Here is a 25,613-nt window from a genome sequence, read left to right on the forward strand (position 1 = left end):
TCACGTTTGTGAAAATGGTAGATACAGAAATCATCTGAACTTCAATCATTGAAAATACACACAATTATTGAATAACAACTAGATCCAATGCCTTGGACTAGATTTTGTGAGGAATAAAACAATGCTTAAGATGTGGTGTTTACCCTCAAAATACTTACAATCTAAAAAGGAAAAGACCAAGTATGCAGGGTAGGATCATCTATATTTTCATCAGTATAGGAAGACCTGTAGACCTCTCAACTCCACCTCCCTTATCCTTACTTCTCTGTACAAAAGCTCCAACTCACTTTCCAAAATTCCCTTCCTCTTTGAAAGCCTCTCCTGATCTTCCAAAAATGGAGTCACACCCTGCTTGATACTCTTCCAGCAACTTGTATTTACTTCTCCAAGAGTGCCCATTAAATTACACAGGTTGGGGCTGGGCACAGTGACTCATGCCTGTAATCCCAGCACTTGAGGCCGAGGCGGGTGGATCACACGGTCAGGAGTTTGTGACCAGCCTAGCCAACATGATGAGACCCCCATCTCTACTAAAAATACAAAAATTAGCCGGGTGTGGTGGTGGGTGCCTGTAATCCCAGCTACTCAGGAGGCTGAGGCAGAGAACTGCTGGAACACGATGTCACGGCACGTCCGTGTGAAGAGACCATGAAACAGGCTTTGTGTGAGCAATAAAACTTTTTAATCACCTGGGTGCAGGCGGGCTGAGTCCGAAAAGAGAGTCAGCGAAGGGAGACATGGGTAGGGCCGTTTTATAGGATTTGGGTAGGTAATGGAAAATTACAGTCAAAGGGGGTTGTTCTCTGGTGGGCAGGGGTGGGGGTCACAAGGTGCTCCGTGGGGGAGCTTCTGAGCCAGGTGAAGGAATTTCACAAGGTAATGTCATCAGTGAAAGCAGAAAGAGGCCATTTTCACTTCTTTTGTGATTCTTCATTTGCTTTAGCTCATCTGGATGTAAACATACAGGTCACAAGGGATATGATGGCTTAGCTTGTGCTCAGAGGCCTGACACCCGAGAGCCAGAGGTTTCAGTGAGCTGAGATCGCACCACTGCACTCCAGCCTGGATGACAGAGCAAGACTCCATCTAAAAAAAAAAAAAAAATACACAGGTTGAACATCCCTTACCTGAAAATCTGAAATCTGAAATGCTCCAAAATGCAAAACTTTTTGAACACTAACATGATGCCACAAGTGGAAAGTTTCACACCTGGCCTCATGTGATGGGTTGTAGTACAAACACAGGTGCATAACACACAGTTTATTCAACATCCCCAAAGAAAAAGCAAAATTACCGTTGGGTTACATATGTGATATAACTTGCATCTTTGTCCTCGCCCAAGTTTCACATCGAATTGTAATCCCCAGTGTTGGAGGTGGGGTCTGGGGGAAGATGATTGTATCATGAGGGTGGTGTCTCACGAATGGTTCAGCACCATCCTCTTGGTGTTCTCGTGATAATGAGTGAGTTCTCACAAGATTGGGCTGTTTAAAAGTGCATAACACCTCCTCCCTTGCTTTCTATCTTCCTCCTGCTCTGGCCACGTGAAATGTCTGCTCCCCCTTCACCTGCCACCATAATTGTAAGTTTTCTGAGGCCTCTCCAGAAGCCAAGCCGATGCCGCTATGCTTCTTGTACGGCCTACAGAACCGTGAGCTAATTAAACCTCTTTTCTTTGTATATTACCCAGTCTCAGGTATTACTTCATAGCAATGTGAGGATGGACTAATATAGTATGTAAGGTATTATATGAAACATAAACGAATTTCCTATTGGAGCCCATTCTGAAGCTATCTCATTATGTATGCACAAATATTCCAAAGTTCAAAAAGCTTCAACATTCAAAACGCTCTGGTTCCATACATTTTGGATAAGGGATACACAACATTTGTTGCAGTGTCTGTCTCCCCTTTCACACTCCTCCAATTAGAACATGAACTCTTCAAGTTGTAATCATCATTTGAGTAATCTTTTCCCCTCCTGCAAGCTCACAGTTTCCTTACAGCACACGTTTTGGTATAGGAGCTCATTATAACTGTTAAATAGATGAAGGCATAGATTATTGAATGAATTGAAGACACATGAAAATGTACAAGGACAGGTTTCCACCCAGTGTGATGGATCTTAGTCTTAGCTGTGTTCTGCTTAAATATCAGTGGTGTTTTGTTTGTACCTCAGGTGTCTCAATTTCTAAGCACAACAAATTACTCCTGCCTGGATTGCCTTAGCTGGCCAAGTGGAGAAGAACATGCCAGCTGCCCTCCAAAATTTCATCCAAGAACAGAGCTGAAGCAAAACCAACTTTTCAGAACTGGAAGGAGTTTGTACTAGAGAGAACAATTTTCTGATAACTTCAGTTTTTAAATGATTCACATTGGCTACAATAGCCAAAAAATAGTGGACTCCACCAAGGCACTTGTGCTGAAAGCTTGGATTTCAAGCTGAGAGAATTAAAGTCTTCAAATTTCAATGTTGGTTGGCTTGACATTCTTTCTACCTGAATGTTTTGGCTATTCAGCGAACAGCTTGCATAGCCTGTATGGTTACCATGGAGCCCATGTTAGACTGAATGCCACTTAAATCTTCTAAATCCCCCATTAAAGGATTTTATCCCACTCTCTGCTTCTTCCAACAAAATAAAATTTGAATGGTGACAGTCAGTAGGTGACTCAGAACAAGCTACTGATTTTCAATTTCTCAATTTATAAAATAGAGATGCGATTTCTTATTTTATAACATTTTGCTAAATATCTTATCAGTAATTAGGTTTTGATATCTATAAAATACACTGAATTCCTTAGAATTGACGCGCTCTGGTGTTTCTAATTTGGAAAAACAAAAAACCTTAAAATATATATAGTGAAATACACAAATAATATCTGATAATTCTGCTAAATGTACAATTTAAAAATATTTTTAATTCAAAAAATAAATAAATTAGAAAGTAACACCTTGATTTCTTTCTCTCAGGACGAGAAAGACAATTCTGTGTTGTTATTGCAGTTCTTTCTTTGGCCTTAATCATTGATTCATCTTTAATTTATCAGGCAGCATTTTCCCAAGGGATCCAAGACACTATTTATTTTTAGTGTGAGAGATTTGTAACTTTTTCTCTCTGTTTTAAAAAATATGCAATTATCCACACATAAACTAATAAGAAATGTCGTACTGGTACACATCTCAGCTTTACTGGCTGGAGAATTCTGTCCCTATAAACAGTATAAACAAATGGTTTGTGGGAGGGCTTGTTTCCCCTCCATTATGTTAACAGCAGAATGTCAAGACATTTTCTCCAGAGCTCATTGGAAATCTATCAGCCATGCAGGTACCTAAATGTTTTTAAATACATTTATTTCAACCTATACTGAATGTTGAAGTAATACATTTCCATAATTTTAATACTCATTATGTAAAGTTCTAGTTCCATTTCCTTGTTTTACATTTTTCTTCTTTTAAATCTCAAAGGATGCCCCCATTCTAGTTCAACAGGAGTCAGTGAACAAGTCCGTGTGAATTACCCTTTGCAGATCTTTCGTATTATAAATTTTGATTAAAACCCTTTTTCCCTTTGGACTGAAATGTTCTACTTATTTAATATATTTCATAGTCTGTGTCATTAATGACCTGATAAATATCAAGACATTAGCCCTTTTCACTTTCCATTCTTTGTATTTCTCTGCTCCACATGACATTGTTGACCATATTCAGTTCATATTCTTTCTACCTCGACTCATATGACATGCCACAGTACCTCAGTTGTTTGCTTTGCTATTCATTCTTCATCCTGTAAATACTCTCTTTTTCTCTTCTTGGCTCCAGTTCTTCCTTCATGTGATCTAAGTTTAGAACGGTACCACTTTTCTTCTCAGTTATCTATTCTCTCCCAGACCTCCTTTAAAATGAACTTCAGCAGTCAATCTGAAATGTGTCTGAAGTCCTGAATCAAAAATTAAGAATTTAGGGTTAAAATAATGTAGGTACATTATTTTACAATTTTTCCTCATGTCTATACTAAAAACAAAACAAAACAAACAAACAAAAAAACACTTTACAGCCTTACCAGCCTCATTAAGTCTTTCCAAAGTTTGTGCACGTAAGTTTATCTTTCCATATTTGGTCAAGCTGTGTGCTCTCTGCAGAATTTGAAACTTTATTACCCCCTTTTTCTGTTTAATTTACAAATGTCTTAAATAAAATAAATACCAGCCTCAGTCTTCGGGGGGGTTAATAATTTATATATCCCCAAAGTACAATTTATTTCTAACAATCATAAATGCAATATGTAGAAACCTTCATTTGTTATTTAATTGATTTTCTTGATCATGTGAACACTAAAATGCAGACCTCTCTTAAGTTGATCCAGTCTCTCTAGAGATGCCCACTTTTCTTCATTGTTCTGATTCTACTGAATCATTACACTCTAGTTTACATCACATAGGAAATTAAAAGGTACACACACACACATTGGGACCTATAGGAGGTGGAGGGTGGGAAGAAGGAGAGGATCAGAAAAAATAATTAATGAGTACCAGACTTCATGCCTGGGTGATGAAATAATCTGTACAGTAAACCCGCATGACACAAGTTTACCTCTGTAACAAACTGCACGTGTACCGCTAAACTTAAAATAAATTAAATAAAAAATTAAATAAAATAAAAAAACACAGAAAAAACCTCTTGTTTAACTTATTTTGTATACACTTGAAGTTTGTTATAAGAAAACAGAGAAAGACATTAACAACATAGATAGTAATTAAAAAATTTCTTTTAAAAATGTTAATGACATTACAATATCATTAAATATAGCAATGAATACAATTTAATGTATTTATACTCAATTGTATTTATATTAATATGAAAATAACCAATCTACATTAACTGTTCAAATCACTCTTGCAAAGCAGGACGATGGGCATGTAATGCATGGCATGTGGGAGGAAGTTTGAACATTCATGAATTTCAAAGTTACCTGTCTCCAAAACTACTTAAATAATTTTGTATTTTTTTAAGAAAGGAAAGGCTATTAACATTTGATGCAGTAATTGTTTGGGTTTTTTTTTTCTTTGTTTTGTTTTGTTTTTTGAGACGGAGTCTCACTCTGCCACCCAGGCTGGAGTTCAGTGGTGCGATCTTGGCTCACTGCAATCTCTGCCTCCTGGGTTCAAGCGATTCTCCTGCTTCAGCCTCCTGTGTAGCTGGGATTACAGGCAGCGCCACCACACCTGGCTAGTTTTTGTATTTTTAGTAGAGATAGGGTTTCACCATGTTGGCCAGGCTGGTCTCAAACACTTGACCTCAGGTGATCCACCCACCTCAGCCTCCCAAAGTGCTAGGATTACAGGCATAAGCCACTGCACACACACCCCTGCAGTAATTGTTATTGCCTGCAAAAATGGTTCTATATTTGTGTTATTTCCATCTCTCTTTCTCCCCTATTTCAAATCCTAATTACAACTTAATTTGCTAGGAGTTGTATTAGTCAAGGTTCACCAGAGAAACAGAACCAATCGGACGATAAGGTGTGCACATATGTGTGTGTGTGTGTGTGTGTGTGGTTTATAATAAAGAAATGGCTCATGAGATTATGGAGGCTAAGCAGTCCCACTGTCTGTACCCTATAAGCTTAATACTCAGGAAAGCCAGTGGGGTACTTCTGGGAACTGAAGGGCTAATGGCACATCCCAGCCAAAAGCAGAAGAAGACTGATGTCTCAGCTCAGTCAGGCAGAAGGAACAAATTTCGCCTTTTTCTACCTTTTTTTCTATTCAGGCTCTCCACAGATCAATCATGCCCACCCACACTGGGGAGGGCAGTCTACTTTACTGAGTCCAATTCCAATTCTAATCTTGTCCAAATACACCTTCACAAACATCTGAGTATCCTGTGTTCCAGTCAAGTTGACACATAAAATTAACCATCATATGGAAGCTAAATAATGAGAACACATGGACAAAAAGAGGGAAACAACAGACACTGGGGCCCTTGAACATAGAGGGTGGGAGGAGGGAGAGGATCCAAAAAAAACACCTGTCAAGTACTGTGCTTATTAGCTAGGTGATTAAATAATCTGTACACCAAACCCCCATGATATGAATTTACCTATGAAACAAACCTGCACATATACCCCGAAACTAAAATAAAAGTTAAATAAAAAACTAGCCATTTAATAAATTAAAAAATTAACCATCACAGAGATATACAAAGAAATACAATATTGTTATTTAGTTTTTTCATTATTGTTAAGCAACAATTTTGTATTCCCAATTAAAACCCTAGTAGTTGTGTGTATGTGTGCACATACACATACATGTACATGTGTGTATTGATAAGCTGATTCTAAAATTTAATTTGAAATGCACGTGGACGAAAGCAATGATAATTCTTAAAAAGAACAAAGTTAATGGTCTTACACTATCAGATATGAAGATTTATTATGAAGTTACAGTAATTAAAACAGTAAAATTGGTACAAGAATAGAGAGATGAATTAGAATATAGAATTAAGAAAAAGACTCATCTCTACACAGCCAGTTTTTATTTACTAATAACAAAGGTATCACTGCAATGCACTGAAGAAAGGGGATCATTTCAATAAATGGTGCTAGGTTAATTTACATTCATATAGGTATAAATGAATGTTGACCTTCATATCATACAGAAAAATTAGTTTCATATGGGTCCTAGACTTAAATGTGAAGAATAAAATAATAAAGTTTAGAGAAGTAAATAGAGAAGAATACCTTTTTCTTTTTTTTTTATTTTATTTATTTATTTATTTTGAGACAGAGTCTCGCTCTGTCACCCAGGCTGGAGTGTGGCTGCACAATCTCGGCTCACTGTAACCTCCGCTTCCCAGGTTCAAATGATTCTCCTGCCTCAGCCTCCTGAGTAGCTGGGATTACAGGCATGAGCCACCATGTCTGACTAATTTTTGTATTTTTAGTAGAGACAAAGTTTCACCATGTTGCCAGGCTAGTCTTGAACTCCTGACCTCAAGTGATCCACCCGCCTCGGCCTCCCAAAGTGCCGGGATTACAGGTATGAGCCACTGCACCCGGCCTAGAAACATATTTTTATGTCCTCAGAGTATACAATGCTTTTTTAAACAAAACACAAAAAGCACTAATCATAAAAAAGAAATTGACAAAGAGGACTTCATTGACATCGAGAACTTCTGCTTATTGCAACACCATTAAGAGATTAGAAATTCAAGACACAGTGAGAGAAAATATTTGTAATACATACATCTGATGAAAACTCATATCCAGAATATATAATGAATTCCTACAAATCAAATAATAAAACAGAAAACTCAATTTTAAAACATGGGCAACATACTTGAACAAGCACTTTATAAAACAGGATATACAACGAGCCAATAAATCGATGAAAATGTGCTCAATATCATTAGTCATCAAGGAGATGCAAGCTGAAACCACAACAGATATTATGTCATACCCACCAAAATAGCTAAATGAGATTGGAAATACAAAGTGTTGATGTGAATCTAGAGCAGTCAGAACTCTCAGACTGTGCTGATGAAAATGCAAATCAGTACAGCCACTTTGTAAAACATTTTGGCAATATCTACTAGAGCTAAACATATGCCAGTCATATGACCCAGCAATACTATTCCTAGATATACTTGATAGAAATGAGCATATATGTCCACCAAAAGATATGTCAAGAATGTTCACATTAGTTTTATTATAATGGCCAAAAATTAGAAAAAAAAAACAACACCATACAACTACATGTCCATCAACAGTAAAATAGATAAATAAATTGTGATATGGTCATATAAGGAAACGCCATGTAGCAATAAAAAAGAATATACACTAGCTACTTATAATAGTATGAATTAATTTTTTAGACGTAATGTTGAACTAACGAAAGACTTTCTATGAAGTTCAAGATCAGGTAAAACTACTCAGCAGAGATTAGTGACAGCTTTTTGGCAGGGGGATATCTACTTCAAGAAGACACAAGAGAACCTTCTGAGGTACTGGAAACGGTCTGCATTTGATCTTGGTTATGATTACCTGAGTGTACCATATTTTTAAAATTCATCATCCTATATGCTTCAGATTTGAATACTTTACTGCAAGTGTATTATATTCATAAATAAGAGGAGGAAAAAAAAAGAGAATGGGCAGGAAAGAGGCAGAGGGATGGGAGGGAGAGAATGACATGAAGCAGGAGTAGAAACAATCATGAAAACTCATGAATTCAACCTGCTACCAAATAGTTACATTTATAAGAATATAGATGTTTTCTTCATAGAACCATCTCAGACAGCCTTATTTAGACTGACTTTAAAAAGAAAAAAGACAATTTAACATGAAAAACAATTTTTTCCTTCTTTGATTAAAAAGGTGAAGTCACAAAGCATACCCTAACTTTCCATATGCTTTAATTTGCTGTAATCTGTGTTTATATTGAAAGGATTTTGTAATTTTAAAAAATTTTAACATTACTACATGTACGAGTTGTTTAACTTTTTTACCATAATTAAATTGCTGAATTCATAGCCACAAAGGTCAGAGGGTATATTTACACATATATAAATCATGTCATTAAATAAAAAATTTGCAAATTTTAAATGATTAGCCTTTTTATTCATTAAATTATGCTGCTTTCTAGAATTGAACATTTATCTGTGTTTTTATTCAAATCTATTCATGATACCAAGGTCAATACTAAATTAATTACAGATAAACTAATTAATATCTATTGAATATTAGTCATAACACTAAAAGTGCACTTTTAGCACACTATTAGTGTATTATGCTTTAGACAATATGTAAATTATTTGAACAGCATTGTTTATTTAACATGATACATGTGTGTGTGTGTTTTTTTGAGACTGAGTTTCACTCTTGTTGCCCAAGTTGGAGTGCAATGGTGCAATCTTGACTCATGGCAACCTCTGTCTCCCGGGTTCAAGCGATTCTTCTGCCTCCCAAGTAGCTGGGATTACAGGCACCCGCCACTATGCCTGGCTAATTTTTGTATTTTTAGTAGAGACAGGGTTTCACTATGTTAGCCAGTCTGGTCTCAAACTCCTGACCTCAAGTGATCCACCCCCCTAGGCCTCTCAAAGTGCTGGGATTACAGGTATGAGCCACCACGCCCAACCCCAACCACATCTAACTGAGTTCTCCCTTTAATAATTTACAAGCAGTTATATTAAACATTTGTACATGGATATCTGAAAATAAAGTTTTATTCATAAGGAATGAATATAATACATAAAGTTTTAAAACAAGTAGTTTGAACGTAAGGTAGCAAGAGTAGTCAATTACATCTAATCTCTATTCTTAATTTTTTTTTCAATTTCTTAGGAAGAGCAATGTGGCCATTCAGTACAGTAGCGCAGACACTGACTGTCTTTGTTCTGGATTATCTTTTTAAGCATGTTTGTATGGCAAACAGCCTTAAAAGAGATAGTGTCTCCCTATGGAACAGAGAGCAGGTTTGTTTACTGTCCAGTATAACAAAGATAATGTCTCCCTCCAGAGCAAAGGTCTGGCAGGTTTGCTTTCATTCTAGTACAAAAGATCAGGGTCCCCCAGAATTCAGAGTTCTTCAGCTGTGACACAACCCCACTGCAACACAGTATCTACCTGGGTCTCTCACATCACACGGGAAACAAAGCAATGCCAGCATAAATCTCATGTTAATTTCTGTGCCATGAATAACAGTCCTTTGTCCCTGATCCTGGAGTCTTGTGTTTCTGTTTTTTAGGGGGTTTTTTCTTGCAAAATCATTTCAGCAAAATTGTATTTCTGTTTTATGTCTGTATCCATGAACCTGGGGTAGTCTCACTGGCTAGCTTACAAGCAGGGGTATTGACAATCTATAGCTTTTTAAAATAGGCATTATACAATCAAGGATAAGCTGTTTTTCCCAGGCTTTGCCTTCATCTAGTCACAGAATTAGACCAGAGCAGAGTTAATATTATCGTTTCAAAGAATTTGTTAAGGGGTACCAGCCTCTGCAGCCAAATGCAGTTATCTCTAATACTGGTCAAACTGCTCAGACCAACCAAAACATATTCTGACTTTTTACCTTTTCTAATGCTGGCCCCACTAATAGCTGCCCATGTCACTCATTTGCTCAAATACCTCTACTTCCTGATGTTTCTAGGATAAAATCATAAGTGTGGCACCTGGAGCCATACTTAATATGAGTAAAATCTTTCTAGTCTCATTTTCTTTTCCTTCCTTTGCCAGAGCTCCTGCTTCATTAGGACTTTTCTCTTTTCCTTAGATGTCACCAATCTTCTCACTACTAGGAGGTACTACCTGTGCTTTCCTTTCCTTTAGAATGCACTGTTCTAGGCAGTTGGCCAGAAATACATACTGAGAGACTTGTACGGGCCAGTAAGCCTGCTCAATGTAGACAAGACAAAAAGTGCCTGTCTTCATGGAGGATACAATCTGGGAAATCCTCTCGTTTAGTGAACTCTGCTTTGCCCTTTAAGAACTAGTGCAGGGCCAGGCACAGTGGCTCACACCTGTAATCCCAGCACTTTGGGAAGCTGAGGCAGGTGAATCACCTGAGGTCAGGAGTTCAAGACCAGCCTGGGCAACATGGTGAAACCCCCATCTCTACTAAAACTACAAAAAGTTAGCCGGGTGTGGTGACTTGTGCCTGTAATCCCAGCTACTCGGGAGACTGAGGCAGGAGAATCGCTTGATTTGGGGCAGGAGAATCGCTTGAGGCAGAGGTCGCAGTGAGCAGAGATTGCACCATTGCACTCCAGCAGCCCGGGAGACAGAGCAAGACTCCATCGCAAAAAAAAAAAAAAAAGAACTAGCACAAATCGTTTGTGTTCAGAGGAGCCTTTCCATTCTCTGACAGGTGTACTCGATTGCTCTTTCCCCATGCTTCCACATGATATTTCACCCATATCACTGCCCAACTCTGTGTCTCAAAGAAGGGACCACGTCTCATTCATTTTCTTTTTTTTTCTTTTTCTTTTAAAAATAATTTGCTTTCTTTTGCATGCCACAGGACAGATTTCTAGTTTCAAAACAAGGGTGCAACAAGAACGAAAATATCCCCCCATCCCCAACCGTCTTTCACCAATACAAGAAATCCTTCTGGAAATATTAGCACACCACTAAACAGGTATTGAACCACTGAATCTACAAGTTAATACATACTCTGTTACGGCAGAATAACCAAGAATTTTCCCCCAAAGTATGATTTGAATTTGTCTCATTCATTTTCTATCGGCGTTACCTACCTCAGTGCCTGCCTCATACTCAGGACTTAATAAATGTTTGAGGTAGAATGGAAGAAGGAATGAATGAAAAAAAAAAAAAGAATATATATAGATACTGTACACTGTTTAGTCTGCTCCACGCTGAGGATCTGTGGCTCTGAGTAGGAAAAGATTAGAATAGGTTTTCCTTTGTTTGTTTCTGTTTTGTTGAGACAAGGCCTGGCTTTGTCACCCTAGCTGGAGTGCAATGGTACAATCATGGCTCACTGTAGCCGCAAACTTCTGGGCTCAGACTAGCAAACCCCCTGCCTCAGCCTTCTGAGTAGCTAGGACTACATACATGCACACGCTAGCACACTGGGCTAATTTTTTATTGTTATTATTATTTTTGTAGAGATGGCCTCACTGGCCCAGGCTGGTCTCTAACTCCTGAGCTCAAGTGATCTTCCTGCCTCAGTCTCCTAAGATTACAGGCATGAGCCACTCTGCAGGCCTAGGATAGGTTTGACTCATGTTTTATTTCTTTTATTTGTAGCCTGTGGCCTAAATGACTTAAGGCATGGTTCAAAGCCCGGAGGCAAAGATCCGTCTCAGCACAAGTCTTTACTTTTTATCCAGAGAGTTACAGATAACCTGTGATTAGGAACTATAGCCTTATATGAAGGAAACGCCATGTGATTTAACAGAAGCTGAATAAAGGCTGGGCCAGTGGTACAGGTGCCCTGGGATTCCAGAATATAAGGCACACCAAGACATGAATGAAAATGTAAAGAGATGAAGAAAAGTGGAGGGTTTTTTGGTTTGTTTTTGTTTTACTTGGAATTTATCTCCGGAAAAATACTATAAAAGGTTGAGAAGAATTTTTTAATATGTTGTTGTGGGAGATGAAGTGTTAGTAAAGTCGCTGATAAAAATTACCAACTTTCTCAGAAAATGGAACCTATAAACCATAGTGCTTTGGTTTTCATGAGAGATACGTCAGTTTGAAGGCAAAAGAGGAAAAGCCTGGCACTGCTATTAGAGATCTCTCTTCTTCCTCCCTCCTCCCCTGCCAACTGTCAGCCTCCTTACTAAATAAATAGTCCAGGAATGTCTGTTTGGTGGTGTAGGTGGAGAGGAGCAAAGCAGGTGTTTTATTCTGCCCTTGTTGCTTTGGCGTGACATAGACCTAATTTGAGTAAAGGGGTTTACTCTCTCCAGGCAAGACCAGCTACAAAATTTGTAGGACCCAGTGCAAGACAAAAACATGGGACCCCTTGTTAAAAAAAATTATTGAAAATTTCAATATGGTGACAGCAAAGCATTAAACCAAGCGAGGGGACCCCTCTAAGTGTGGGGCTCTGTGCAACTGCAGAGTTCGCACACTCATCATACCAGCCCTGCCTCTCGGCTTCATATTCCCTATGTAAAAATTGTTGATAAAAATGACTCACTTGAAGAGCACTTGTGAGAGTTGCATGAGGCACATGGTTAAATGTGCCCAGCTTATTGTAGGCATTCAGTAGTTATTGACTCTCTTCTTCCCCTCCCTCCCCTCTCCTTCTCTGCCTTCCCCCACACTCTTCATTGTAATACAGATAATACGTTAAATAAACCTCTGCTATTGGTTAAATTAACTGTCAAAGAAACAAATATAATGTACATGTGGATCATGTTAGAGATAATTTTCTACATTAACAAAGATTGTACAGGATGATTGAAATCCATGAATTATCTCAAATAATCTCCTAAGCCATAACATAAAACTTCTCCCCATCAATTACTTTTTAATGAGAATTAATAGGAATCAATTTCTCTAGTGCCATATTACACAATTACACAGTATAGTGCTGGAATTAGAATAAAGATCTCTTCTTAGTTCAATTTCATATACATTAGAACGCTCTCCTTCAGTTATCTTAAAATTCACTGCGCACTCACAACATGGTATCTCTTCTGTATGTGTATTTTTAACAGACTATAAATCATAAGAATTGGTTTTATTTTGTTTATTTTTTTATAGTCAGTTCAGACAATAGCAGATATACACTGCATACCAAGTGTTCTGAATATAACACTGAAGTATTTTATATGAAGTTCCCTCCTAAAAATATTGAGAAAATGCCAAAGTGTCTGTTATGTAAATTAAATATCAGCCTTGGGCAGCTTTGAGCTATGGGTCATTCACATTATACAGTAAAATGTTTCACTTTCTCTTAACTAGCACAAATTCCCTCTAGACCTCAAGTAAGAGTCTCTCATAATCACTTACTAAGTACAGAAAATGCAAATGACGATGCCTCTTAAATCCAGTCATGTCACAAAAGAATACATATTTTACAACATTGAAAATTATATTTTCACCTTAATTTTCCAATGTTTTCGTTTTAATTGTCAAAAGAGTTGGTGATGCTTTTCTTTAAAAATTTTTATGCCTAGGAAATACGTGTTGTAAACTAAAATTAAATTTTAACAGAATAAGAAAGTATCCCATGTATCTTATAAACATGTTCATCATTTCAGTTTATAACATGAACATATGCCAAGAGATTAACTCTCTTATCTCCATAGAATGTAATCAAAACATTATGTATTTATAATATATTCATATTATTATATAATATATAATTTATATTTAAAATGAAAGTAATATAATTTATATTAAAATATAAACTATATTACACATTATATAACTATATGTTACATATACAATAAAATAACTTAAATATAAATATATAAATATTCAAATAATGTATGTGTATCTAAGACGAATAAAAGATTGTTGTTCTTTTTCTACCTATTACTCACTAGAATTTAAACAGCCCTCAAAGTCTAGAAGTCTTTTGTTCTCCTCTGCTGTTGTTATATAACGAAGCCTTTTTTGGCAACTTTGCCCCAAGCAGGAGTTCAATAATTTAAGAGCTACCCAAAAACCTACAAATATAAATGCAATCTTATCAGTATATAACTTAAATTGAGGATAATAATTCCTACTCTGCCCACTTCTGAATGTTGTGATAAGGATCAATGAAGATAAAATGTAAGAAAGCTTTCCTCAAGCTCTAAAGCTTTTTATGAGTATGTGGGAATACAGTAAAAGGGTGATACTGTCATTCCTAAATATTGTCAAACACCACTGATTAAATGCATGCCTGCACTGTTTCAAGTATAAACTGCTAAACTAAAACAGTGGCACCGACATTGTGGTTACAAGTTAGGATGCTATGACTTACTTTAGAAACTGTGAACCCGTTGTGGAATAAAATGATACTTTTATCAAGTACCAAAGAAATGTTTGTTACGAATGTAAATGGATGAAAAAATATATGTTTTGTTTTACTTATAAGGTAGAGCTAGTAAGGTAGCTTTTATCTTGGAGTAGTTAATTTAACAATTTATTTTTTATCAAAAAAACCCTCTCTGCTATACAACAAATATCATAGTGATTTTTTTCTCCGTGTTTCCAAATGACCTGTGATACTCTTTTACAAAAATAATTTAGAATATATTTCTAATAATTTGTATTTGCTTTTAAACTTTTTAACTAAAAATATTAGTTTAAGAAAACTTAAATATTTCCTAGGTCAGCACCAAAATTTTGTGTCATTTATATACCATGTTAAATACTTTAATGAAAGTACTTTAAATATATATGCATGTATGTGTATGTGTGTATAAACGTGTGTGTATATAAAAAACATATTTAAGTAGTAAGATAAAAACACATTTAAGTAGAAATATAATAACTAAATCTGTGTATATATAAACATACATACACATACATATATACACACAGTTGTGCACACTTGTATATGTGTGTGTGTATATATACACACAAGTACGTAGACCTGATTTTTTACAAAAGTGTTGTAAAAGGTTCATAGATCAATGAAACAGTATAGAGAAACAAGAAATAAATCCATACAAGTGTTCACAACTGATTTTTTACAAAGGTGTTTTGTGTATGTTGTGTGTATATATATTTCTTATAGTCAAACACACACTTACCACACAACCCAGTAATAGTATAATATATATACACATACAATACACACATAGTTATTATCTTGCTACTTAAATATGCTTTTATTATCTTTTTATTATCATATGTATATATACATACACATACATATAGTTATTATCTTACTACTTAAACATATTTTCCATGACTTTGGTTTTTTTCTTCAAAATAGAAAAAATTTTGCAATTTGGGTATTTTCCATTTTCTTCTCTATCAGACTGTTTTAATATTTTGTGACCAAGGTGGTCGAAATGAGAGGAAAATTACAGCCATTTTCTTGCTACTTCTGATTTTTAGATTCTGCTTAGCATTTTTCCATATAAATATATATTTACCAGAGTGTACATTCTCAAAAGTTTTTACCCTGAAATAGGCATCTAACTTCAATGATTAATTAGATTCATGATTTCTGGGGAATATTCCAATCCTGACATTCCCTAATGGGATGACTCTACTTGGGCTTTGCAATTGGATTTCGACAACCCAAACAGAAAATGCTGCTTTAGAAAAACACACCTGGACTTTCAAAATCTCAAGTCTTGAGATTGGTCATCTGCTGACCACAAGACTAATCACTATGAAATACTTTAATTTTTGAACGGCAAACAAGTGCTATAGGGGAAAGAGAAATTGAGGAGGACTTAATGTGTATTAAGTGTCTACAATACTAAGAATCATATTAAGTGACTTATATTGAGTATTTATTTAAAAAGAACGAAACTCCCAAATGTCTAAGATACAGAACACACACTACCAGAGACTTATTTCACAACTGAATATAAATACAGATTATTTATTAACATATATGACAATACTGTAGAGTGAGTTCCTACGTAAAACATTACAAATAATAAAGAATTAAGTCTGTGTTAATCAAGACAGTGTAGTATTAGAAGTGAGTTAAACACATTGATCAATGGAACAGTACAGAGAAACAAGAAATAAAACCACCCGAGTGTGCACAACTGATTTTTTTAGAAAGGTTCAAAAGTAATTCAACGAAGAAAGGACATTCTTTCCAACAAATATTGTTATAACAAATGGGCATAAATAGGCAAAAACAAGAACGTTGACTGAAACTTCACCTTTTTAAAAACTGTTAACTCAAATAGATGATAAATCTAAGTGTAAAATGACATACTACAAAACTTTTAGAAGAAAACAGAGAGGAAAATATCTGTGACCTGGTATTAGACAAAGAGTTCTGAGATATGACACTTAAAGCAAGGGAAAAAATCAATAAACTAGACTTCATAAAAATTTAAGACTTTTGTGAATGACCCTGTTAAGAAGATAGGAAAACAAATCACTGACTAGAAAAAAATATTGGCAAATCACATGTCTGAAAAGGACTTATATGACCAATATGTAAAGAACTCTCTCAACTGAACAATAAAAGAACAGGCAGTCCAATTAAGAAATGGGCAAAAGATTCTAAGACAATTTACTGAAGAGGATATGCAGAAGAAAAACAAGCACATGAGATTGTTCAATATTATTAGGCCTTAGGGAAATGCAAATTAAAGTCACAATAAGCTATCATCATGTACCTATCAGAAGGACTAAAATGAAAAGTACTAATAATACCAAGTGCTGGCGAGAATGTAAAGCTACTAGATCTCATATCAATTGCAGGAGAATGTAAAATGGAACAACTACTCTCAAAAACAATTGGGCAATTTCTTATAGTCAAATACACATTTACCACACAAACCAGCAATTGCAATCTTAGACGTTTGTCATAGAGAAATCAACACTATGTCCACACAAAAATGTAAATACTTATATAAGTTTTATTTGAAGTAGCCAAAAGCTGGAAATAACTCAAGTGTTTTTCTGTAGGTGAATAGATAAACAAACTGTCCATACAGTGAAAGCCACTCAGCAATAGGCAGAAATGAATTATTAGCACAGCAACATAGATGGATTTTCAGGGCATTATGTTGAGCTAAAGACACAAGTTTCAAAAGGTTACATTCTACAGGATTCCATTTATATAACACTCAGTGACAAAAGTATAGTGATAAATAGCAAATCAGTAGTTGTCATAGTTTAGGATTGGAGAGAGGGTGTGACAATAAAGAGTTAGCATGAGGGACTTTCTTTGTAGTGACAACAGTTTGGTAGCCTTTTTGTAGAGGTGGTCATGTAGCTCTATGCATGTGATAAAATTTCACAGAACCATAAGCACCAAAAAAAAAAATAAGGAAATGAAATCTGAACAAGCTCATAGTTTAGTTAGTAATACTATACCACGACAATTTCCTGGTTTGACAATTTAGTATGGTTATTTAATATGTTATTGGAGAAATCTGGATGAAGAACGCATAGAAAATCTTTGTACTATTTTTAAACTTCTTGTCAGTGTTATTTCAAAATAAGTTTTTTTTTAAGAATAATGTTCCTGAAATATAAATACACTTCCACCTGCAACTTCAAGTCCATGTGAATATCTACACCGGTAAAAAAACAAAACCAAAACCAAAATAACTAAAACCTAGACACTTATTAAATATTCAAATCTGTAAAACAATAGACCTGTAAAGAACTTGAATTTCCAAGTGATTTATCTAATAATAGTTTTCTACAAACAATATTTTACAAAATAGGGGAAAACATAATGACTCATGGGGGAAATTAAGGTCTGGCAAATGCTTTGAAGTGAAAGGAGAGAATGAGAAGATTTGAAGCTAATATCAGAGCCTATCATTGGAGATAACTTCAGGGAAAGTAGACATAAGAAAATTAGAGTAATTAGGAAAAGTTTAGCAATGAGCTGCATTAAACATTGAGTTTTCTTTAGTGAGGTTAAAGCCAAAGATTACAGTTCTGACCTCAAATTGCTGTTTCTATTATTTATTACCTTTTTAGGTTAATAACTGAACTACTTTGAAATTTAAAGTCCTGACTCTTTTTGTAAAGCATTGTCTATTTCATAGGGTGACTTGAAGTTTTTAAATTATGCCATTATTCTTCTCTAAAAATTTTTCTCAAAATTCAAGAAAGTGGCTTTGCAATGTACTCTGTAATCATTGTAGTGTCCTCATTCAGATAAGTTTTTTACATATTGTTTTAGCATCTTGGAAATGTAATTGGCCTTGGCTCGTGATTTCAACTGATTCTCTTAGCTAAAAAGAGTAAATTCCTTTTAAAGTTACAATAGGGAATAAGGTTACAATCTCTCTAGATAACTTTTTCTCCTGAAGAAGATTTGTTAAAATTCTACATCCTGCCTGTAAATTAACGATTAAGGTAATGACATAAGAAAATTGGGTATTTGCAATATGGAAGACAAGGATCAGTTCTTGGATGAATATTCAATGCACCGGATTATAGACACTGATGCAGCCACCATTGCAGCAAATGGACTGCAACTACATATTTTGAATTATTGAAGCAGTGGCTTGAAACTATTCGGTAGATCAGACGTATTGCCTTCCTTCACGAGATTGATGAGAATTCAGCTCCGCTCGCCACACTCCGGTGCAGAGGACTGGAGGGCATTTAGCATGCTGATAAAGGTCAAAGTAAGACTGTATCAGTTTCTGAACCTAAAAATTCCAAACTCCTTGCCTCCCATTAAAATGAATGAAGAAATGCTGTGTTTTGATGTGTAGCATCCCAAAGACCTGCTTGAGGCTTAAAGGGAAGAAACTACTGCGCTTAGACCAGGAAACGCTTGTTTGTCACCTTCCAGAGCATGTAAAGGAGCACAGTGCTGTGCACTGTCTTGTTCCTGAAACATTCTCATCTCAAAAGTTATATTCAGCTTAAATAATGGAGATTCCAACAGAGAAAATACATGACTATATTTGGCTCTTCCTTTTGGCAGGTATTCCAGAAATAAAACAGCAAAGTGATTTTGCTATTTGAATTGATTGTGAAATGGATTTTTCATGCAAAAGGCTAGAGTCAGATTCCACTGTAAGCAAAAGTCTACAAGTTTAAGCAAAACACTAATTATCCAGAATGCTAGTCTTTGGAGAAAATATTTGTACTAGTGATCAAATACATTTAACTGTTAAGTGGGGTTTAACTATTTGATTGAACCACAGCTTCAAATTGTATGGCATGGTTTAGTATATGAGGAGCACCCTTGGTCAAACCTGTTAAGTGATTGTTCTTCAAGCTGAAGTTGTGGGAATTTGGTAAAATGGAAATTATTTTTCCCTGCTGATTTACTTCTTATTAGCATGTAAGATTAATCAGGACTAGAATTGTACCATTCTTTCCCACGATTTTTCCTTCTCCTCTGATTCCCTCTACCATAAAAAAATCACAAAGAGCTTGACACAGTTATTAAGTAATTTTGCTTCTAGAAGAAGGAAATGTGATATTGGAATTTATATCTGAAATATAATTTTTTTCCTTAGAGTTTATATCTGAAGCTTTTTCTTTTAAAATTTGTATTTGAAATTTTTTCTACTATCCTCAGCTAAATTAGATATAAGATTCAAAATGAAAATCTTCTTTAGACCCCATGATTGGGCAATCTCCTGGAGAAAAGAAGAGCAGTGTTTATTGTCAGTCACTTAAAATGCCCGTGATGCCCAAAAAGGGTGAGTTCTTCAATTAGGTTTCTGTTCCATCCTTTTTAATTGATTAATATTTGGTGCCTATGTAAGAATATATGTAACATAAATTATTCATGAGACAGAGTAAATAAAACAGTTATAAAACGACCTATCAACTAAAGAACATTACCAGTAATGTCACATCTGTGTGTCCTTTCTTGTTCTATTTCTCTGTCTTCCTATGCACCAAGAGGTAACCTTTATTCTGAAACTTGCATGTATCCTTTCCTTGCTTGTTGCTCCCTTGGTTTTTACCACAAATTTATTTAATGATGAATGTTCTGTTTGTCTTGGTTTTGGAAGTTTGTAAAGATGGTAGCCTACTATACACAGTCTTCTATAATTTACTTTCCTCAAGCAACAGTTTGTTTCAAAAATCCACCATGTTGTTGCAGATTACTGCAGGTCATTCATTTTCACTACTGCATAGAATCACATTGTGTAAATATCTCCACAATTTATGAACCATTATCCTGTCAACAGACATTTGGGACTTTCTAAGTAACACTAGTTATCCAAGTCTTTATTCTCTCACATTCAAGGTTGAGTAGTTCTGACAATCCTGACTACCAATAAGTGAAAAATTTATTTCATTTAGAACAGGGTTAGCCCTCTGGTAAATTATAGCCCTTTGTGAGGAACAATCTAGGAAGGTTCCTTGGGTCCATCTGTCATGATATACATAGCCCTTTAGTAAACCATGTTATTGGCTCCAATATTTATTTCTTTCATTTTTTGTATGCAGGTTTTGTAACACTCTGTCCTGCTTTATGCTTACTTTACGTGCACATGAGTTTTGGAGTCTTGAAAGGAGAGATACTTTCTCTAATGGAAAGAGTCTGTATTTTGGATTAAGTCATATCTGGATGTAAATCCTGATTCTATCACTTTTTTTTTTTTTTTTTTTTTTTTTTTTTGAGATGGACTTTCACTCTTGTTGCCCAGGCTGGAGTGCAATAGTGAGATCTCAACTCACTGCAACCTCCGCCTCCCAGGTTCAAGCGAGTCTCCTGCCTCAGCCTCCCAAGTTGCTGGGATTACAGGCATGTGCCAGTACACCCGGCTAATTCTGTATTTTTAGTAGAAACAGGGTTTCACCATGTTGGCCAGGCTGGTCTTGAACTCCTGACATTAGGTGATCCACCTGCCTCGGCCTCCCAAAGTGCCGGGATTACAGGCGTGAGCCACTGTGCCAGGTCGATTCTATCACTTTCAATCAATGAGACCTTGGATAATTAATTTAACTTTCCTGTGTTTCAGTTTATTATTTGATAAAATGGAAACAATAATACATATTCATAAGACTGATGCTATTATTAAATAGGATAATATATTAATGCCTAGCATGATGCCTGACACATAAAAGGCACTTAAAAGTTTTTATGCAAAAAAAACGATAAAAGAATGAATACGCAAAGGAGTGAGCAAATACCCACAGAGCAAAGAGGGTAACATAAATGTATGAATCAGGTGTAAGAAAATACTTAGTGGTAAACCCTGTTTTAATGAGGGAACACATGCCCCTGAGTCACAGGACTGCCACATTATACACAAGTGGTGCCCTCTGGAGCTGTACAACCTTGCTTTAAGACATTTATGTGCCTCTTTAAAAATATAATATGGTTAAACAAAACATATCTGCAGGTAATTGGCCTGAAAGACAATTATTCGGCCCCTGGTTTATAGCATCCTCACCTGGGGATATAGGAATTATCTAATATGTGATTAAAATTAAGCTAATGTTTTTTGTGTGCCTACTATGTGCCATGTGCCCCTCTAGGACAAGGAAAAGAGGCAAGCACTGATGGAGAAAACCTCATCCCTTTTCTTAGGAACCTAAATTCACACCGTCTCTCATGGGATACAGTTTCCTAACACTTTGAATTTGCTTGAGGTGTCCCTCCTTGTCTCAGATATGCTTTGTGGAGTCAGTCCAGGCCAAAGGGCTTTGAACACCTAAGGTAGCCTTCAAAACAGCAAAGCACATATGCTTATAAAACAAAATAAGTTTGTCAGCTTCTCCAAGCAGGGAGATTTATTTCCATTTCCCTTTTCATTCTTCCTATCCTGCAGCCCTTTCCTAGTGTTTCCTATTTCTTTCATTTTTTTTCCCCCAAAGCTCTACTCCCTAAAACAAAGGTGTTCTGGGCAGCCCATGTCTAATCCCCTTTCCTCTCCTCTACCTTGGAACAACCCTAAAGAAACAATGATTTTTGTTTGACTGACTGATGGAGTTCAAGCTATGTTTGTCTTATACAGATTATCTATAGCATTTGTAAGATGAAATCTTTTTCTTTCACACTATTATTAATTCAAGTAAGTTACGGCCAACCACAGAGAATTTAAAATACGGCTGAGTATATTTCAAAGGCCAAGATTTAATGGAAAAAAATATTGGCTATATCCTACCAGATTCTGACTTGTAAAGTACATATTGAACATGAAAAATATTGATCATTCTTGCCTCTTTTCACCCTTTTTAAGCCCTGATCTTATATGCATTGCCCACTGCTGCTGCTTGGTGATGGTTCTAGGCCTGTCATCAATCTGGTCTGGTTTCCTCACATGCCAGAACGATTTTGTTTTACTTTGTCTTAATAATCTCCATGGGGGAAACTACCATACATTGTCTGGCAATTTTGCATACTACCACTGACAATTTTCTTTTCTCATCACTACTAGGGTTATCTGAAATACAGAACAAGCATTGTCTGACCTGTCCGTTTTGTAGCATTCTTATGACCAGGTTAATTAAAAAAACATAACTAAATATTGTATAATAGATGACAAATAAAAGTTGCAAAATTCCAACCTTTGGGGAATGCTATGCTTCATTCATGACTGCAGAAATGAAGGGTTCTAATCCGGCTTTCCCATTGCCCTCTGAGGCATGCCTTCTGATACTGAACTCCTGATTTTTCCCCTCTAGTTCCTAATTATGGGAGCATCACCTTTAGTCTTTCCAGAACCATAGGCAACCTTTCTGCTCTATATTTATTCTCAGTTTTATGCTTCATCATCTGGATTACTATGATATCCACCAGGAATAATTTTTAGCCTTTGAGGAGCAGATAAGATAAAAGCCATTTTCTTTCTAAGAACAAGTATGTTCGCATCATTTCTCTTTTGTGTTGCTAGTATCTTGGCTGCTCACTATAATGGCATGCTTCACCAGGAAGAGTTTAGCTTCTACTCTTTACACCCTCAGGATACTCTGTCCAGCATTTGAGAGCTAAAGAGCAAAGGCTATCCACTGATATTTAATCCTGAATCAGAATGTATTTAACTAAAATTAAAAGAAAACATTATCAATAGTGGCTTAAATAAATAAGAGGTTTTTTTTTTTTTTTAACCATAATTCTGAGTCAGGAAGTCTGGCACATCTCTAGAAGGCCATCAAAGGCCTAGGCTCGTTCTTTCTGCTATGTGTGTACTTAGCATGTAGCTTTTGTTCTCAAATGGACAAAATGGATACTGCACCTCCATAGATCGCACCTGTGTTCCAGGCAGAAAGAAAGCAGAAGAACCTGTCTTCTCACAGGGTTTGTCACCTGGGCTTCCCTTCCTCAAAAGTCTGTGTTTACATTATCATTCACCAAAACTGTGTCTTTTGACCAATCCAACCTGTAACCATGGTTAGTAAAACAAGTATTTTAACTTTCCAGCCCTTAAAATAGAAGAAAAAAATTTACATATTATCCTTTCCATTGAAGGTTAAATCAGATAATTTTTCTTAAAATTTAAGAAAATTGTATTCATGAAATGTATATACTGCTGTGAATATCTGTTACATTTTATTATTGGTTTTGACTAGGGTCCTTAAGGCACTACATAAGTAACTCTGAAATAATAAACATTTTGCGGAATAACTAATTTCTTAAAGATCATACTGCAGAGCCAAAAGAATTTGAAATCAGTAAGAGAAAATGAGACAGAGGGGACAATAGAAAAATAAGCATATTAAGAAAAGCAGATAGAAGAAAGGAAATAATCAAATATGAAGACAATAAGTTAACGACCATGCTAAGTGTTCGTTTCTTAAAATCAAAGTCAACTTGCATTCAATCTTATCTTCTCAGGGTGTTGATGAGGATGCTGCAGGGAGAGAAAAAAATCCAGATGTTCCAGTGCCTTCATAAAAACATATGTGTAATAATTTTTAAATAAAGAAAAAATTCATTTTATTATACTACATAAAAATATTAGACCACAGGCTAAAAAATTAATGTTTTCTGTCTTTTCTGTATCTGAGGAATTCAAAACAACTAACAGATGTACTCAGAGGAAATTTGCTTAGCAATATACTATTTATAAAAATCAGGCTAAGTGCAGTGGCTCATGTCTGTAATCCCAACACTTTGGGAGGCTGAGGCAGGTGGATTGCCCTGAGCTCAGGAGTTCAAGACCAAGTTGGGCAACATGGCAAAACTCCGTCTCTACCAAAAATACAATAATAATAATAATAATAATAATAATAATAATAATAATTGGCCAGGCATGGTGGCATGTGCCTGTAGTCCCAGCTACTTGGGAGGCTGAGGTGGGAGGATTGCTTGAGTCTGGGAGGTGGAGGTTGCAGTGAGCTGAGATCGCAGATTACACCACTGAACTCCAGCCTGGGCAACAGAGTGAGACCCTGTCTCAAAAAAAAGAAAGAAAGAAAAAATAAATTAAAACTATAGAATAATCTTTTGTTCATTCTCTCTTTTTCTCCCTTCTTTTTTACCCTATCTGCTTTATTATTTATTCACACATACATACACACACAAATTAAGTTCAAATATTTCTCTACAGTGTTTCAATACAACACATACACATTTTAATAACAAATATGTACATCTGTAAATAAAAGTAATTTATAAGGACATTAGAGCATATAGTTGAAAGAAAAATTTTCAAATGTTTCCCTTTAGTTCTTACATGTTTAAAAATTCAGACAAGATAGAATAGTAATAACTAGTAATAACATACTCCAATATCTATTCTCTCCTTTATCCTAGCTCATATCTTTATGCATAAACATACACATACAATTTGCCACGTACTTGTTATGCAGCCTTGAAATAGTTGCAAAAAAATATAATTTCCATTTAAGGTTTATGTCTCCAATATCTTAGCACTATATTAATACCTTTCACTCTCAATCACACCAAACTCCACATTTAATATTTGTACATACACAATGACTCCACAATTGTGAATATGTTTTTAAGCTTACAATATGCTTATAATTAATACATTTAATAAAAATCCCATAAATAGTATCTAATGTTTTATTACAGTAGGATAGTCACATTTAAAGTCATATTTTAAATTCATGAATTAATTTGACATATTTTTTGAGCACCTGCTCTTCACCGGATATTATGATTGCCTCTTTTCTTCTCTGTAGCCCATTCTGTAAAGGCTGAAGACTAAGTATGGGGTCTGTCTTATTCTCCGCTCAATTGCTAGCATCTAACTTAGTGTCTGGCACATAGTGAGTGTTGAATAAACATTTGTTGAATGCATAAATTGGCCTTCATCTTAAAAACCTGTTTCTGTTTTCTGGACTCCTTCTTAGTCATTGTGAATCTAAATCCTTCTTTCCAAAAAAGTCATTCTTTTCCTTATAGCAGAATTTCAGACTTGAATGATGATTGCATTTATTTCCCAGCCTGCTACACATATGCCAAACTGCTTGAGGCAGTACTTGAGTAAATTCTTAAGGCATCTCTCTTGCTCTTCCAATTCACCTGTACCTGAATCAAGACCACCCGACATCAAGTTCTTGGCTATCTGCTCAGAAACATTCTGTTATGGAGACC

The 25,613-nt window shown here is 35.7% G+C and overlaps 1 long non-coding RNA gene across 1 annotated transcript; it reads right to left on the minus strand.

Annotated features, from left to right (window-relative positions):
- Window positions 1–836: 836 nt before the first annotated feature.
- LOC103887022 lies at window positions 837–11,491 on the minus strand. The gene is made up of 3 exons (XR_650940.2): window positions 11,254–11,491; window positions 3,752–3,937; window positions 837–1,086 (listed from the first exon to the last, which is right to left on the minus strand). It is a non-coding gene; the product is annotated as an uncharacterized LOC103887022 (long non-coding RNA).
- Between the last annotated feature and the right edge of the window lie 14,122 nt (window positions 11,492–25,613).

The sequence above is a fragment of the Papio anubis genome, chromosome 1, assembly GCF_008728515.1.
Source record: "Papio anubis isolate 15944 chromosome 1, Panubis1.0, whole genome shotgun sequence".
In the NCBI taxonomy this organism is placed as follows: Eukaryota; Metazoa; Chordata; class Mammalia; order Primates; family Cercopithecidae; genus Papio; species Papio anubis.